The 15,109-nt window shown below is 37.4% G+C and overlaps 1 protein-coding gene and 1 long non-coding RNA gene across 2 annotated transcripts in view; one reads left to right on the top strand and one right to left on the bottom strand.

Moving 5' to 3' along the window:
* Nucleotides 1-15,109, bottom strand: part of GPC6 (glypican 6) — a 1,108,844-nt gene that overhangs the window by 377,579 nt on the left and 716,156 nt on the right. The gene's annotated exons all lie outside the window — the stretch shown is intronic.
* Nucleotides 9,417-10,660, top strand: LOC117803118. Its single transcript, XR_004626786.1, has 3 exons — nt 9,417-9,567; nt 10,182-10,319; nt 10,420-10,660. It is a non-coding gene; the product is annotated as an uncharacterized LOC117803118 (long non-coding RNA).

Raw genomic sequence — 15,109 nt, 5'->3', positions numbered from 1 at the left:
GAACTAGAATCAGGCCAGAAAAGGTATACAATAGGTGTTTCCACTGAAAGCCCCACAGGTTGTTTCCCTATTGCAAAGTAAGACCTACATTACAGAACCCCTGACGTGTAAGTTTTGTCTGAACATATTCACACCTATCTTCTATCCCACTGAATTCTCAGCATAGTTTATAACTTGACCTGTAGTGTATGTTTGATGAGTACATGGTAAAGGAGTGAGTAAATGAATGGGTATGTTCATTGAAAAATAACAGTGGGTACCATACTAAAATTATCAATGAAATGCAGATTGGGGAAATAAAACCACCACTCTGTACATGAGAAACACTTGCTTCTTTAACTTAAAGACCATCAACAGACATGATTGGTGTCATCCTTCCAGAACTAGTATCTCTGGTCATTGCTATGACGCCTTCACTGTAAAGTGTCTGTGCTTCTGTGCTGGGCTGTGAGCTGTTAGTGAGTGGCAAACACTGATTTCCACCTCCCCAGATCTAAAGAATAAAGTAAAATACAGTCAAAGTCCCTTGTTTAGAATTAGCAATGATTCTCAACCTGTTTTGTGGGAAAAAAAATGGTTAACTGGATTAACAAGGCTAGGACAAAAATGTGCTCTATCATCAATCCACAATGCCATAATTTTGAAAAAAAAACCAGCAAAACTTAAAGAAATATTAAATTAACTAGTCAAGAGAAAACCAATTATGAGACAATGGTGTAGTTTTTTTTTTAAGTAAATATTCCTGAACATGCAATTAAATTCCGAGTAAGAGGTTATCACATTGGCTTACATTTCACCAAGAATATAAAAAGTTAACCTAGAGGATAGATTAAGTTCATGCACTTACTTACCTGAAAAATTTTAATTTTTAAAGAAGAAAACAGGAATATGATTTTGAAATTATTCTTTGAAAACTGATAATTTATTTTTGTTAACTTGAAAAAAATAAAATCTCCCCTGAGAATATTTTTAAAATTGATGCCCTAATTGCTTTTTCTCTACCTTGTAAATACAAACATTTTGTTTTTACTGTACCAGGCCGCTGTGACTCTTCAAGTAAAATGAAGAAACAGCACGCATTTTTATCAGGGAAACAACATAAGATGGTTTATCTAACTTTGAATTTAGTCAATATTTAGAATAAAGTAAATAGGTCCATGTAGAGGGTATTCTTTAGAAATGTTGGCAATTTTGTTAACCTCATATTATTAATCGAGTAATAGCTATATTTGATTTTTATGAAAAACAGTGTCAATTATTTAAAAAATAGCTATCCAACCGAACCTTCATATCACTGATTCACACAAAGCACAGTGGTGGTGTTTCAGGAGCAAAGTAAATTGAAACCAGAAATTTCAGTAGAGAGACATGTTTATTTTTATATTTGATCGAGTAAGAAAGAAAACAAATTATTTGAAAAAAGTAAGAATTCCCATGAATTGGAATTTTTTGTTATTGTTATTTTTTTGTTATTTTTGCAACAATGGACCTGCAAGAAAGAATCAGATCCAAATATGTCTACTGCGTCAGCACAGGTAGCTTCCACACAGCTGGAGTATTTGTTTTGTGCGCCACACTGCAGGTGAGAAGTTTCACCATTAGCTCTCGGACTCAGCCATTTAGAAAGCATGGGTAAGGAAGGGATTTAACATAATACCATTTCTGAGCGCCAAGATCTTATGAAATTGCTCCAAAACCAGGGTTAACTTCACTAAGTTGTTTCCATCAGAAAGAAATCAGATGTGATAATCTTCACGAGAATTCTGTAGAATGATCAACAAGACATCTTTCTATTCACCAAGGGGTTCTGAGAGCTGATGAGTTCACAGACAAACTATTTGTATACCTTACACAGGAAAAGAAGCTTAGCACATATGATTTTCCTATGGGTGTATTATGATTCTACCATTTCTCTAAATTTCCTATTCACTGTCCTTTTCAGTTCACAAGTGGTGATGAAACTGCCAATATCAAAGCTACAGACAGTCTATTCTGAGCATCATTTATTATTGTAACTAAAAGTCTAATTAAAAAATGACTTCATTTCACCAAGATCCCACGATAAGAATCAATATCCAGGCCACTGATCTTGCATTAATTTGCCCCTGTCATCACTACCTCTTGTCACAGTCACACCTTCCTGATACCTTGAATTAACCTTGAGTACAACCACAGGTTAAAAATAAAAGCAAGGAAAATATTCTGTTAGGATATCAAACAAACTACTTTCATTGCTTTTGATGGGGACAGCACCAAAGAAAACATGTTATGTAAAATTATTTTTTAAATCATATAAAATGTACCTCAATTTGTCACCTTGTACACTTTAAATATACGCAATTTTATTTCGCAATTACACCTCAACAAAGCTGGAGAAAAAAACATATAAAAAAAGCACTGCCTTTATGAAAAGGCTCACAATTAAATTCATCCAATCAGAAAAGCTATACTTTTCTGTGAAGGAACAACCTGTACCCTTCTATTTCACTGAAAAGATGTGTTCTTTCACACCTTATAAGTTTGCATAGCAGATCGTAGTTTTAATAATTAACATTAATCTTAAACAAATACATGCTACATCAAACCGAAACTTATGAAATTAAGTTTGTTGGTCTTATACAGGAACTGTGAAAAGCAAAAATTTATCACATACACATATATATACATACACCCACATATATAAACCAAATATATTTACATATAAATACATATACTATATAATATAAATTATGTGAACTATGTATGTATACATAAGTGGAATACCTGTGTAAAAATACTAGATATATGTCTATAGATACCAAATAAATATGATTGTATATGTGTATATTGATCTGTGCATGTTTTATGGAAATATACAAAGCTAGCTCCAGGACAGATGTACACAGAAAGTATTTTTTTTAAACCTTCAGACTTAGGAAATTAAAACCATTGTCCATTCTAAAGTCTAAACTTGATCAAGAGTGATGTGACATCATTGAACACACCCAGGCATCCGTTATCCCGTAAATGATGGGTGGTGGTGATTTATTGAGGCAACTTAACTTGACACAACTCAAGGGCACACTTGAGTGAAGGCCCTTGCTTTCCTCTTCCACCTCCTGTGTTTTGAAAAGTGCTCTGACACCTACAGTTCCGTATCTTCACAATTACATTATAACCTTGGAAGCACTCCCTAGAAGCTAACGACCACTTTAGAATTACATAAGGATATGTGACAGATCTTCCTATAAATCACACGTGAGTAGACTTTAAGAGGACACGCTTGGAATTCAGAAGGAAGGAAGAGCTTGTGGATACACAATTGGAAAAACCTTTCATAAGTTACAAAATAATTTCTGTTGAATGTCTAGTTTCAAGTGGGAGACACATGTTGTGGTACAGAAAACACTGGTTGTGGTCTTTTGTTAACAGTTAAAGATACTGGGGATAAAGTACTTTGACCTGATATGAGATAAATTTGTATTGCCGGTTACTGGCATTTCTTGTTTGTATGTGTGTATTTCTTCGTCCTAAGCAATATTTCATAAATTAACTGGGAAAATAAGCTAAAACCATTTTATAATAATTTCATTATGTAGTTCCCATTTAGTATATAAAATGTGATATTTGATTTGCGACTTTTCACTACTACACTGAGTGTTTAAGAAAGCTTAGCTGAGATGTTCATGCTAATGCTCCCATCTTTCCGCCTTTTGTGTCCACTCTGATTTTACTAAAGAAGAAAAAAGAATCAATGGAGCAATTTGAGTTGTCATATATTTATGGTTTCTATACTAACAAGATAACATAGGCCACATTGCCACTTATGAAAGATATGTACATACTGCCTCCTCTGATATTACACAGAATTTCAAATTTTATGTTTTCCTCCCAATTCTACATTTTGTCCTTATGAAATATTACCCTAGATGTGTCCCCAAAGGCTTGGCCTAATTCACACACAAGCAGGCCTTGAAAGTCACAATGTTTCATCAAAAAATAGCAATTTCTTTCTTTGCTCCTGTGGAAATATCAAATATCACTGTATATGAAGATAAGCACTGAGAAGAAACTAAATTCTAGAAAGAGGCAGACACTACCATTCTTCTAACATTATTAGGTTAGACTTATTTTTTGTTCCTAAATAACATAACTGAAGCGTGTTCTTAATTAATGAAATGGCTCTAGGATTCAGTGGGCAGTAGAATGATTACTACCTTTTGTCAATGATAGCGTCAAGCACATTTTCTTTTCTTTTTTTTTTTAAAGATTTTATTTATTTATTCGACAGAGAGAGAGAAAGCCAGAGAGAGAGGGAACAAAAGCAGGGGGAGTGGGAGAGGAAGAAGCAGGCTCATCGCGGAGAAGCCTGATGTGGGGCTCGATCCCAGGACGCCAAGATCACGCCGAGCAGAAGACAGACGCTTAACGACTGAGCCACCCCTGCGCCCCCAGGCACATTTTCTGTGATGTGTTTGAAGATGATCATCTATACTTTCTTGAGATAGAAGTTCGTTGTGTGTGTGTGTGTGTGTGTCTTTCAAAGCTATGCTTTTTACATTTACTTAGCCCCTTTCTCTTCCATATTATTTGTTTTCACATAGTAAATAAAGAAAGGAAGATATTTAAAGTTTAGTTAAACTGTGGAAAACCGATCTTTAGTATTTATGTGCTTCAAATTCCATTTCATTTAGGAATGGCACCAAACACATATGAAAGTCTGAGTCTAACTCAACGGCCTCCTCATAAAGTACGGTCTAAAGAAGCCTAGTGAGCACCGCTGTGTTGTTTTGTCTAAATTCACTTACCATCCAGTCTCGTGTTATTACTGATTTTCAGTCTAACCATAAAAGGATGACAGTTACACATCATATATATCTCCATGTTCCTCCTCCCAATACCATAAGTGATGTGTGTGATGGTTCTGGCCCTGAGCCTACACTTTAACTCAGAATCCTTCTCACCACTGTGCTCTAGAAAGCCACCAAATGACTGGAGTTCTCGCGAGAACTCAATCTCTCTTTTTTGTTATCCTTGCTCTGGAGGTTAGTTCTGAAATCTCATGGCTGAGATCCCACTAGTTATCACCAGGTGCACGGCAGTGGTTGGCAAAGTATTTTCCTTCTTTTCTTATTTACCAGCTGCTGGACGCTAGCCATGTGTCAGACTCTGTGTAGGTCCTGGCAATGCAGTCATCAATAAAACATGATCCCTGAGCTCAAGAAATTTAAAATCCAGGTGGCAAAACCAATGGGTAAAACAGACAATGACAACCAACACGTGTGAATAGGGACTACACAGGAGAACGTTTGTCAGGGAGCTAGGGCTGGAGAATACAGCACATCAATCTTCTCACCTTCCTCACCAATGTGAGAGATACTGTGGCACATTCAAGAAATTACAAATGTCCATAACTGGGTTACACTTTTCTATTTCTATGAATAGGGCCTCAGTTTCCTACTCTATTATATGGGGGAAATAATGGGATCTACGTCACAGTGTTGCTATGAGGATTAACTAAAATAATACATGTCATTAAGATAAAAAAGACAAGAGATAGGTATGGGCGATGACTTCGAGAAAAGGGGAACCTTGTGCACTGTTGGTGGGGAAGTAAATTGGTGCAGCCACCGTGGAAAACAATATGAAGTTTCCTCAAAAAATTTTAAAAACAGAGCTACCCTATGATCCAACAATCCCACATCTGGGAATATATCCAAAGGAAATAAAATCACTATCTCGAAGACATATCTGCGCTCTGTCACACCCCCGTGTTCACTGCAGCATTATTTACAATGTCCGAGACATGGAACCACCCTACATGTCTACCAATGGATGAGAGGATAAAGAAAATGCGTATATAATTTTTCAGCCATGAAAAAGGAAGAAATCCTGCCATTTGAGACTTGAGGGCGTATGTTGAGTGAAAGAAGTTAGAGGAAGACAAATACTGTATGATCTCACTTATATGTGGAATATAAAAAAAGCCAAACTCATAGAAACAGAGAGTTGATTGATTATTACCAGGGGCAGGGGTTTTGAGAAATGGAGATAGGTTGTTCAGAGGGTACAAACTTCTAGTCAAAAGGCGAAAGAGATCTGGGGTCTAATATACAACACAGTGACAATAAGTAACAATATTACATTGTGTACTTGAAAGTATTAAGAGAGTAAACCTTACATGTTCTCACCATACACACAAAAATGGTCATCACGTGAGGTGACAGATATGTTAACTTACCATGTTGGTAAACATTTCAAAACATATATGAACATCAAATATACAGGTTTTAGACCTTAAATTTACACGATGTGCCATGTTGATTATATTTCAATAAAGCTGGAAAAAAATAACATATACCATGATCTACCTTTAATATTTAATTACAGATATAATTCATTAACATTCATTATATGCTTTCTATGTGTCAGACATGGTTCTAACACATCATCTATGTGTCATTAAATGTTATGCATTAAATATATTAGCTGCTTTAGTACTTCTATATAGAAGGCCTATCACAAAAGAACACTTGATAAATGTCCTTTGTCATTACTGAGGCTGGGATGTGGCGTACAAAGGGGCCTGGGATACAAACAGATGAGGTAGAGGGAGGTAGAGAGAGCAACAGGTCAGGGAGGGACGCCACACCGGAGCGTGGTGTGGCGGGTGAGGCACATCACAGACCCTGACCTAGGCCAAGAGTTTCCCAAGGCCAGTCTTTGGTCCTGCATCAGAATCATCAAGAGAGCGTGTGAAAAATAACAGTCCCCAAGTCCTGCATACAGATATTTCTGATTTCATGTTTCTGGTAGGAATTCAGGGATCTATATTTTTGAAAACCCCCCTTAGTAATCATGAGCCCCAAGTCAGATTTTGGAATCAGTTAGAGGGGCAGTGAAGATGGCAGAGAGGGGGATGCCCAGAAGAGAGTCATGGGAGGGATCTGAGAATTAGGAAGACCTCTTTTCCATGTGGAAGAGGCTTGGGAAGAGCAGGATAAGAGGCAGGAGGAGGGTTTGACCCTTTGTGGATGGGACTGTGACAACCACTCTGAACTCCTTTTATTTATTATTAACATTCCACCTCCTGAGATCTGGTCAGATCTCAGCATATTTTCTTTTTCTTTTCTCTCTTTTTTTTTTTTTTAAAGATTTTATTTATTCATTCGACAGAGATAGAGACAGCCAGCGAGAGAGGGAAGACAAGCAGGGGGAGTGGGAGAGGAAGAAGCAGGCTCATAGTGGAGGAGCCTGATGTGGGGCTCGATCCCAGAACGCCGGAATCACGCCCTGAGCCGAAGGCAGGCGCTTAACGACTGAGCCACCCAGGCGCCCCAGATCTCAGCATATTTTCTAAAGAACCTGTTTCTAAACAAGAATGAAACAAAACAGAACACACACACACACACACACACAACCAAAAAAGCAGAGAATAAATGTACTACTGCTGACTCCTTTACCATGACAGCGCTTTCCAACAGACAATGAGTAAAAGTGAGTAAGGGCTGCATAGTGTTTAAGCTCCAAAGCATTAAGGCTGTACAGAAACAGCTTTGAAAGTGACACTTTCATTCTACTGATTTTGCCCCTAAAGGTAGGAAAGTGACACTTATTTCATCTGAATGATCAAAACACAAATTTGAATATTGGGAAATCTCTGTGGAAAGACTATTTTCATAGTGCTAGTCAAATTTAAAATCACTTTTACTCTCCTAGACTCTTATCGTCTCACAGAATCTTTACTAGATGTTCTAAATAATATTTACTTCAATAGTTAAAATTATAATAATTGCGGCTAGAAGTTAGACAAAACTATAAGAACTGGTTCTTATAAGGCTCACACTAAGGAGGCTCATTATAAAGTTGAAGAGTACGTGGCAAGTGGAAACTGCCCCATAAACATTTCTTAAATGAGGGACTGAATGCAGGTAGGTATGATTGAACAAAATGGTCATTTATACCTTATTCAACCATGTTCTGGGTCAACAGCTGTTTAGGGTAACAGAAAATTAGAAATATTCTAATGTCCCCTAAAACTTGTTATTAGGTATTGAGTCCTTACTATGAATTCCGCCCCTCTTTTGATCCTTGTCATACACTTACGAGGTAGGCACTAATATTCATCCTATTTCATAAATGAGGAAACTAAAGGTTAAATTTGGTATCAAATTACTTAAAGAAAAGATGTCATCAGGATTAAAGCATTGGACAGTCTGCTACAGTGCATGCATTCTAAATACACACAGCTTTTCCAATATCAAACTGGTTAAATAATGGAAAAAACACATGAGCAAATATTACTCAACCATTCAAGTCATGCTTTACAAGATAACTTAGTACTATATTTCAAGCATTTTCTCATGTTAATTGAAAAAAAAGTAATTTGCAAAAGAGTAGGTGATTTGCAATGCAGTGTGTAAAATATTAACCCAATGAGAAAATACACACAATTGTAAATGTAGGCAGATTACTAAAATAGCACACAACATATTAACGGTAGTTTGTATCTTTTCCCCTGGGTGACAGAATGCTGAATAATAATTTTTTTAATTCTTTACACTCCTCTGTAGATATTGCTACAATTAACAGGTTCTAATATTATAAAAGGAAAAGTATTTAAAGTATATTAGTTGTTTAGACAGGCAGATGATCAATTGTTTAACATTGGTCTTCATTTTCCTGCTATCTGCCATATTTGGAAATACATCTGAATTCTAAAGTTATTCTAAAGTCACCCATATCTCTCTTTACTTATCCCTGTATTTTCATCATTTCTTATTTTCTACATACCCACCCTAAGGGTTGCAGTGACTCTACTCCATCTTTGTTCAAAATAAATTTTCCAATGAAATCATAACATGAGCCTTAATTTTTTTGTTACATCTTTCATTGGTCTTGAAAATATATTTGGTGATGAACTCTGTACTATCACAAAGTGGAACATACACATTTCAGAGTGAAATTTTCAAATTAGTGGATGTCATGAGCTGATAAATGAGAGAGTGAATAAGTGAATGGGATAACTAGAAGCCAAAGAACCCTTTATACAGCATTTAATCCTGATGAAACTGAACCTCTCGAGATGACAAAACTAAATGTTTGATTTTGGAAAGTTTAGGTGTAAGTAAATAAAAGAAAAAAAAAGAATGCTATGGTTCAGACCTTGTCACACAGTATTTCGATTTGTTTTCTTCTTTAAACTGAAACTGAATTGAGTAACGGTTCAGTTCATGCCTTTACCCTACAAGGATCTGTGTCTATCTGGTAATCATCACCATCATCATCACCATCACCATCATCATCACCATCATCATCACCATCATCACCATCATCACCATCATCACCATCATCATCATCATCAATAAAGCTTTAAAAGACCCCAGTCAGTTGGATAAAAATGGGAAAAATAATGATTTCTGTATTTTCAGACCAAGTGGCTGTGACACAGACTGCGGGCTGTCCCTCCTAAATCCTACGCTTCCTCAGTAATAGAACCCCCAGTTTTTAGATAAGCACACGGCTGCTTAAAATGAAGACTACGTTTCCCCGGCTCTCTTGTCACCTGTGATGACCATCTACATTCAAGTGGGTAACTTCTGAGGAGTGTGTTTAACAGTAGGGGTGACCTTCTTTGAGCTTTCTATTTCTTCTAGACGGAAAGGAGATGTGACGGCTGAGCTTAATCAGTCTCTTGGGCCCCTGGGTCCCCGTGTTGAGGATGGGAGAGCAACAATATAGACAGATCCTGGGTTCCTGTTGAGAAGAGAGCTACCATGTCAGCCTTGTGCTGTTAACTGCTGGGCTTTATTTACATAAGAGGAATACATTTTATTTGGGTTTAATTACTGCTATTTTGGTTTTCTGTTGTTTGAAGATAGGAAATGTTATCCAATTGGACAAGCCATTTCTTAGGCTATACTTATTAAAATGAAGTCAGAGATAGTTATCTAAAATGTTATCCTTTGTCTCATTTTAGAAAATACTTCTACGTGCAGATAGTAATATGAAGGAGACTTTTTTTAGTTTTTGCTTTAATTTGTAAGGATGATTCTTAAGTGCACCCTTGAGTTTGCACATGTATAAGCAACTTAGCAGTATTTCTTTCCTCGTACATTACCACATTCCCCTAGTTTCATTGAAATTATATTTGAGGGTTCTTTAAGAAAAATTAAAATTACATGTTTAATTTCTTTGCTCAGATTCTTCATTTACTGTGATCACAATTTTTGGCACATATATCTTTACGTGCATCTAAGGAAAGTTACAACAAATTTGATTCTGTCTTTATTGCAAAAAGAAATTTTCACAAGATGTATTTAATGACCACATTATGTAAGGTGAGTGAATTTTTGGTTTTGGTGATCTTTTTTCCCCCTCCGTCATCTTTGTTCCATTTCAGTTTGGGGGCATTCATTCTGTGCTATTGTTTTATTACAGGGATAAAAACTGAGTGACAAGACAACCAAAACAGCTTTTGTATTCCTTATGCAAAGCCTACTTCATGCATCAAATAATGCCCAGAACAATGTCTAAACATGTACGGAAAGAAAAATAGCACCCACCTCCTCAATAATTATGGAGCTTCGTAGCCCTGTGATGATGTACATTTAGGATTATTCTGGTAGCTACTAAATCAAAACAAGACAGCGGAGATCAATCAGGATCTTAGGAACCAGAGGAAGCCAACACAATGCTGAGCTGCGGGAGGCTTCAGTGTTGGAAAAAAATAGTCTGCTGATGATTCTTTAGGACAAAAAAAAGAACATCTCAACCTCTCCCCCAAATTCCAAATAAATGATCCAAATTACCATTTTGCTGCTTTAAGTTTTTTCTTTTTTTTTTTCTTATGAAAAGACAGGCATGTGATTTCACGAAAATTTTCACTTGCTCTTCATTCCGCAAACTGCTGTTGAGTTCATATGAGGCACAGAACCAACTACTATCTGGATTTTGAATCAGTCCAGAACACTTTTGAGAACTATTCTTCTTGTTAGTGATATAAGTATATCTTTGGATGTAAGCAAAACATCCAGAGATGTTCAATACTGGAGATTTAAATAGTTTCTCTCTCTCCCCTTTCTGTCTCTCTCTTTTGGGAGTCGTGTTTAACACTGGTATATTCCTTTATCATGTTAAGGGGCTGTAAATGTCTTTGCTATTGATTAAGGTAGGAATTTAATAAGTGCAGTGTGATGTTCTAGGTGCATGATTTCCTTACACGTCTGAAGACTGGTAATTATTCAGTTGCTCATTGATTTACTCAACCCTTAACATGAGTGACCTTATCCATACTACACAGTTTGGTGATCAGGAGAAAAACACCTACATTTGCGGTACCTAATATAACCCAAAGTAGATTTTTGGTTTTGGCATTGTTAATTCTCAGGGTCCCGGTTTTGCACCCATTTTTCTTTTCTTTTATGTGAAAGTTCTTCCTGTTATCCTCTTAATTTCCTGAACATCAGCTAACATACAAACACCATGTATTAAACATGTATTTTCTCTTGAGTGTGGGTCAAAGGCAGTATCAGACAAAGGAACAAAATGTATTTCTTCAGTGGCACAAACCAAGAGTTGGAATCCCAACCCAAAGTAGGATAGACCCTTGCCAAAATCCACCACAAAAAGGGAGCACCCAGAACTGACATAAGTCTCTTTACCTTCAGTAGGAACTGGATTACCCAAATGTAAGTATAAAAATGTTGAACAGCCCATCCAGAAATCTCCTGAGTACAACGGTGAGAACGAGGGCTGCAGTCGCACCCTAGGAATAGCAGAACTGCCTTTGTATCAACTCACGTCAGCGCCATAGGGCAGAGAAGGTGCTGCTGAAGGAAAAGCCAGTGTTACAAGATTTTGATCAACGGTGTATTTTACAATCCACCAGCTGGGGAAATCTGTTCCATCTCGTATAAGCCATTTTTATTTTGGGTTTCCTGTGACAGGCGGACACACCTAATCCTTACTAAGTTGGTGGATGTGGAAGGGAGGTAGTTATGAGAGAAATAAAGGCCTTCATCAAGGAAGGAATAGTTTGAATTTTGCTCTAGCAAAAAAGAAGAGCTACCTAAGGAAGGATAGATAAGAGAATTAAATAATTCAGGGTTAATATTTTTAAAACTGCCCTTTTCAATTAAAATTTACAAACCGCATCAACTAAAAATCTTCCCTGACCTCTCCCTCAGTCTCTCCCAAACAGCAGATGGGCAAGTTTCCCCCACCCCTCTCTGCTTCCAGACTCTTGTCCAAACATCTGGTACTAATCACATTGTATTAGGATTGCTTGTTTCTGTGTTTGTCTTCCCTTTTAGAATTTGATCGCTTTGAATGTAGGGACTGCATTTTTAATCCCATTGGCTAACAATAAATATTTGTTTAGTCATGTACAAAAATGTTGTCTTTCTTTCTTTCTTTCTTTCTTTCTTTCTTTCTTTCTTTCTTTCTTTTTTTGNCTTCCTTCCTTCCTTCCTTCCTTTCTTCTTTCTTTCTTTCTTTCTTTCTTTCTTTCTTTCTTTCTTTCTTTCTCTCTCTCTTTCTTTCTTTCTTTCTTTTTTTCTTTCGTGAGAAAAGCCTTGTTCTGGTTACATGGTAGTAGATGCTGGGTCCCCTCAACACAAGATGAAAGTTAGGATTGATTAGCAACGATTCTGCTTTCATTCAACACCACAGAAAATTCCAAATTTAGGCATATTTGCCAAAAGCAAACGATTCCATGGCACTTAATTCTGGGAATTTTGCAAATTAGGCAGGGGGCCTGCAGTACTGTTAAGATTTTAGGAGGAAATAGAATAAAAAGGAGAAGACATTTGGTAGATATTTGTCGAATGACTGGTAAGAGACTGGGCCACATGGATGAATAAAATGAAGAGAAATGAAACATTGTTGAAGACGGTGATTGGAATTTCAGCGGCTCCACCACCATTATAAAGTCTCTAACAGAAACAGCTATCAACGGAGATGACAGACAACTAAATGTATTAACACATGAGAGTGTGAAGCGATTTGGAGGAAAATGGAAGAATGCATTATTTTTACATGAGCTTAAGTGCATATTTTATGGGAGCTCCACAGAGATTGAGGACAGAAAAAGGCTTAGGTTGGTGAATGAGTATTTGAAAGCAAAGTTAAACCGGGCTCTAGTAATATGCAGCCAGATTTTTCTCATGTTTCAGCACCAGAAAATTATGCAAATAGCTACAGCGTTTTCCCTAATAAATTCCATTTCCCATGCAACTGATATGATTTGAATATAAAATTGAAAATTATATTTTCCCAAGTTTGTTATTTTAAACATATTGTTATTTATCACAAATTAATAAAGCAGGCTTCCCCTACTCCCCTTCTCCCCAAAAGGATAAACTTTTGGATGAATAATTTTCCCACTAAATAGCATAGTAACGATATTCATAGATTTTAAAATATAGAGTATTTTTATTTGCATAAGAAAATAGTCATGTACTTGAGATATGCTGCTACGTTCTTGCAGAGAAACTTCTACAATGGTCTCATCAGATAGGAAATAGCAATTATCACATGCTCAGAAATTGCTTCGTGTTTTCTAATGGAGCAGCAGTTTTGATCTGAAGTCAGTGATCAAAGATAATAAGGAGTCCAAACTCAGGAGATAAAAACTTCTTAAGATAGTTCAAAAGGATCTGGAAATTTAGATACCTCCTCTTGATTTTTTCAAGAACAGGATCACTAAACTATTCTGAATTCATATCAAGCCACAGCTCAAAAAATTCAAGGTAATAAGAAAAGTGGCTATTTAAAAGTTTTTAGTTTGTTTACACTCTGTTGTGGCTCAAATCCCCTAAGAGCAGAGCCTGAGATGGGGATTCTTGTACAAGTGGTATCTCGAAGGTACATTCTCAGCAGGAACCTTTAAGGAAGCGAGAGGCAGAACAAGGAAACAGATGGAACCAGCATGGGTGTGGGTTCATCCGGAGGCTGGTTTTAGCCTGATCCCATAAGGAGCTCTGGGAGTGTGAACTCTTTCATCAGGTAAATCTCGCCGTGAAGCAAAGGGACAGACATTAGTCCATGCTTGGTGCCCCCNCCAGCATGGGTGTGGGTTCATCCGGAGGCTGGTTTTAGCCTGATCCCATAAGGAGCTCTGGGAGTGTGAACTGCTCCATCAGGTAAATCTCGCCGTGAAGCAAAGGGACAGACATTAGTCCATGCTTGGTGCCCCCACCTCACAGAGGGATAGAAAGGGAGAGAGGTGTTCTTTTGTTCCTTCTCAAGCCAGATGGTTCCTGTGACTCAGGGCGGTCTTTGGGAGAAAGGTGTGGCTATGGGTCTGGAAGAACCGGCCAGTACAGGGCATCTCATTGGGGCACCGACACTACCCACTACACATTTGATCCAATAGCTGCCCTATTTCCAAAATAACGAATACTGCTTTCCTGGCTTCTTTCTGGGCTCCTAAGGGAGCCCTAAACTGTTGCATCCCATTACCATTTTACTACGATCTCAGAATAAATCGAGGCGGGAAATCAAAATGGAAAGCATCGTTTCATGGCTTAGGAAAACAAACTAATCCATAGTTTGTGTGAAATCTAACACTTGAGTGGAAAGGCTGGTTTCATTGATTCATTTTCTCTGTGTGCTGAGCCATATGGACACATTGTCTGCATTGCCTTTTTTTGTTTTGTTTTGTTTTTTTTTAAATTCACTGTGGCAACAACTCAGTAAAAAGCGGGAGTGAACCAAGGTGGGTACAGGCACAAGCGGGCTGCACGGTGGATTTTATGGACATGCTGGTGTGATATCCTCAGACTCCTATTGGTCGTGTGAGAGAATCATAAGATCTCTCCTGGCCCATATCCACTTGGCATGGTGGAAAAGCAGCTTGCCTGAGGGTCAGAAAGGGAGGTCTCCAAACTCGGATGGAAGTAGTTGTATGTAACATCATTCTTGGGATTTGGATTTTTCATTTGTCTGTCGAGAGGGTGGAAGCCTGAAATTTCTAATTGCTTCTCTTTTTAAGTCCTTTCGTTCTGAGAGGTCTGGTCAGTACAATTGAGCCAGGTTATGAGGAACAGACTGGACTCCTGGCCTCAGATTCCTAGTCTTCTCCACTGGGGCTTCTCAAGCTATTGTAGCTATTTGGGGAGAGGACAGG

The sequence above is a fragment of the Ailuropoda melanoleuca genome, chromosome 7 (assembly GCF_002007445.2).
Source record: "Ailuropoda melanoleuca isolate Jingjing chromosome 7, ASM200744v2, whole genome shotgun sequence".
NCBI classification, from domain to species: domain Eukaryota; kingdom Metazoa; phylum Chordata; class Mammalia; order Carnivora; family Ursidae; genus Ailuropoda; species Ailuropoda melanoleuca.
The sequence above is the reverse complement of the archived record's forward strand: the minus strand, read 5'-3'. Positions and strand labels throughout refer to the sequence as shown.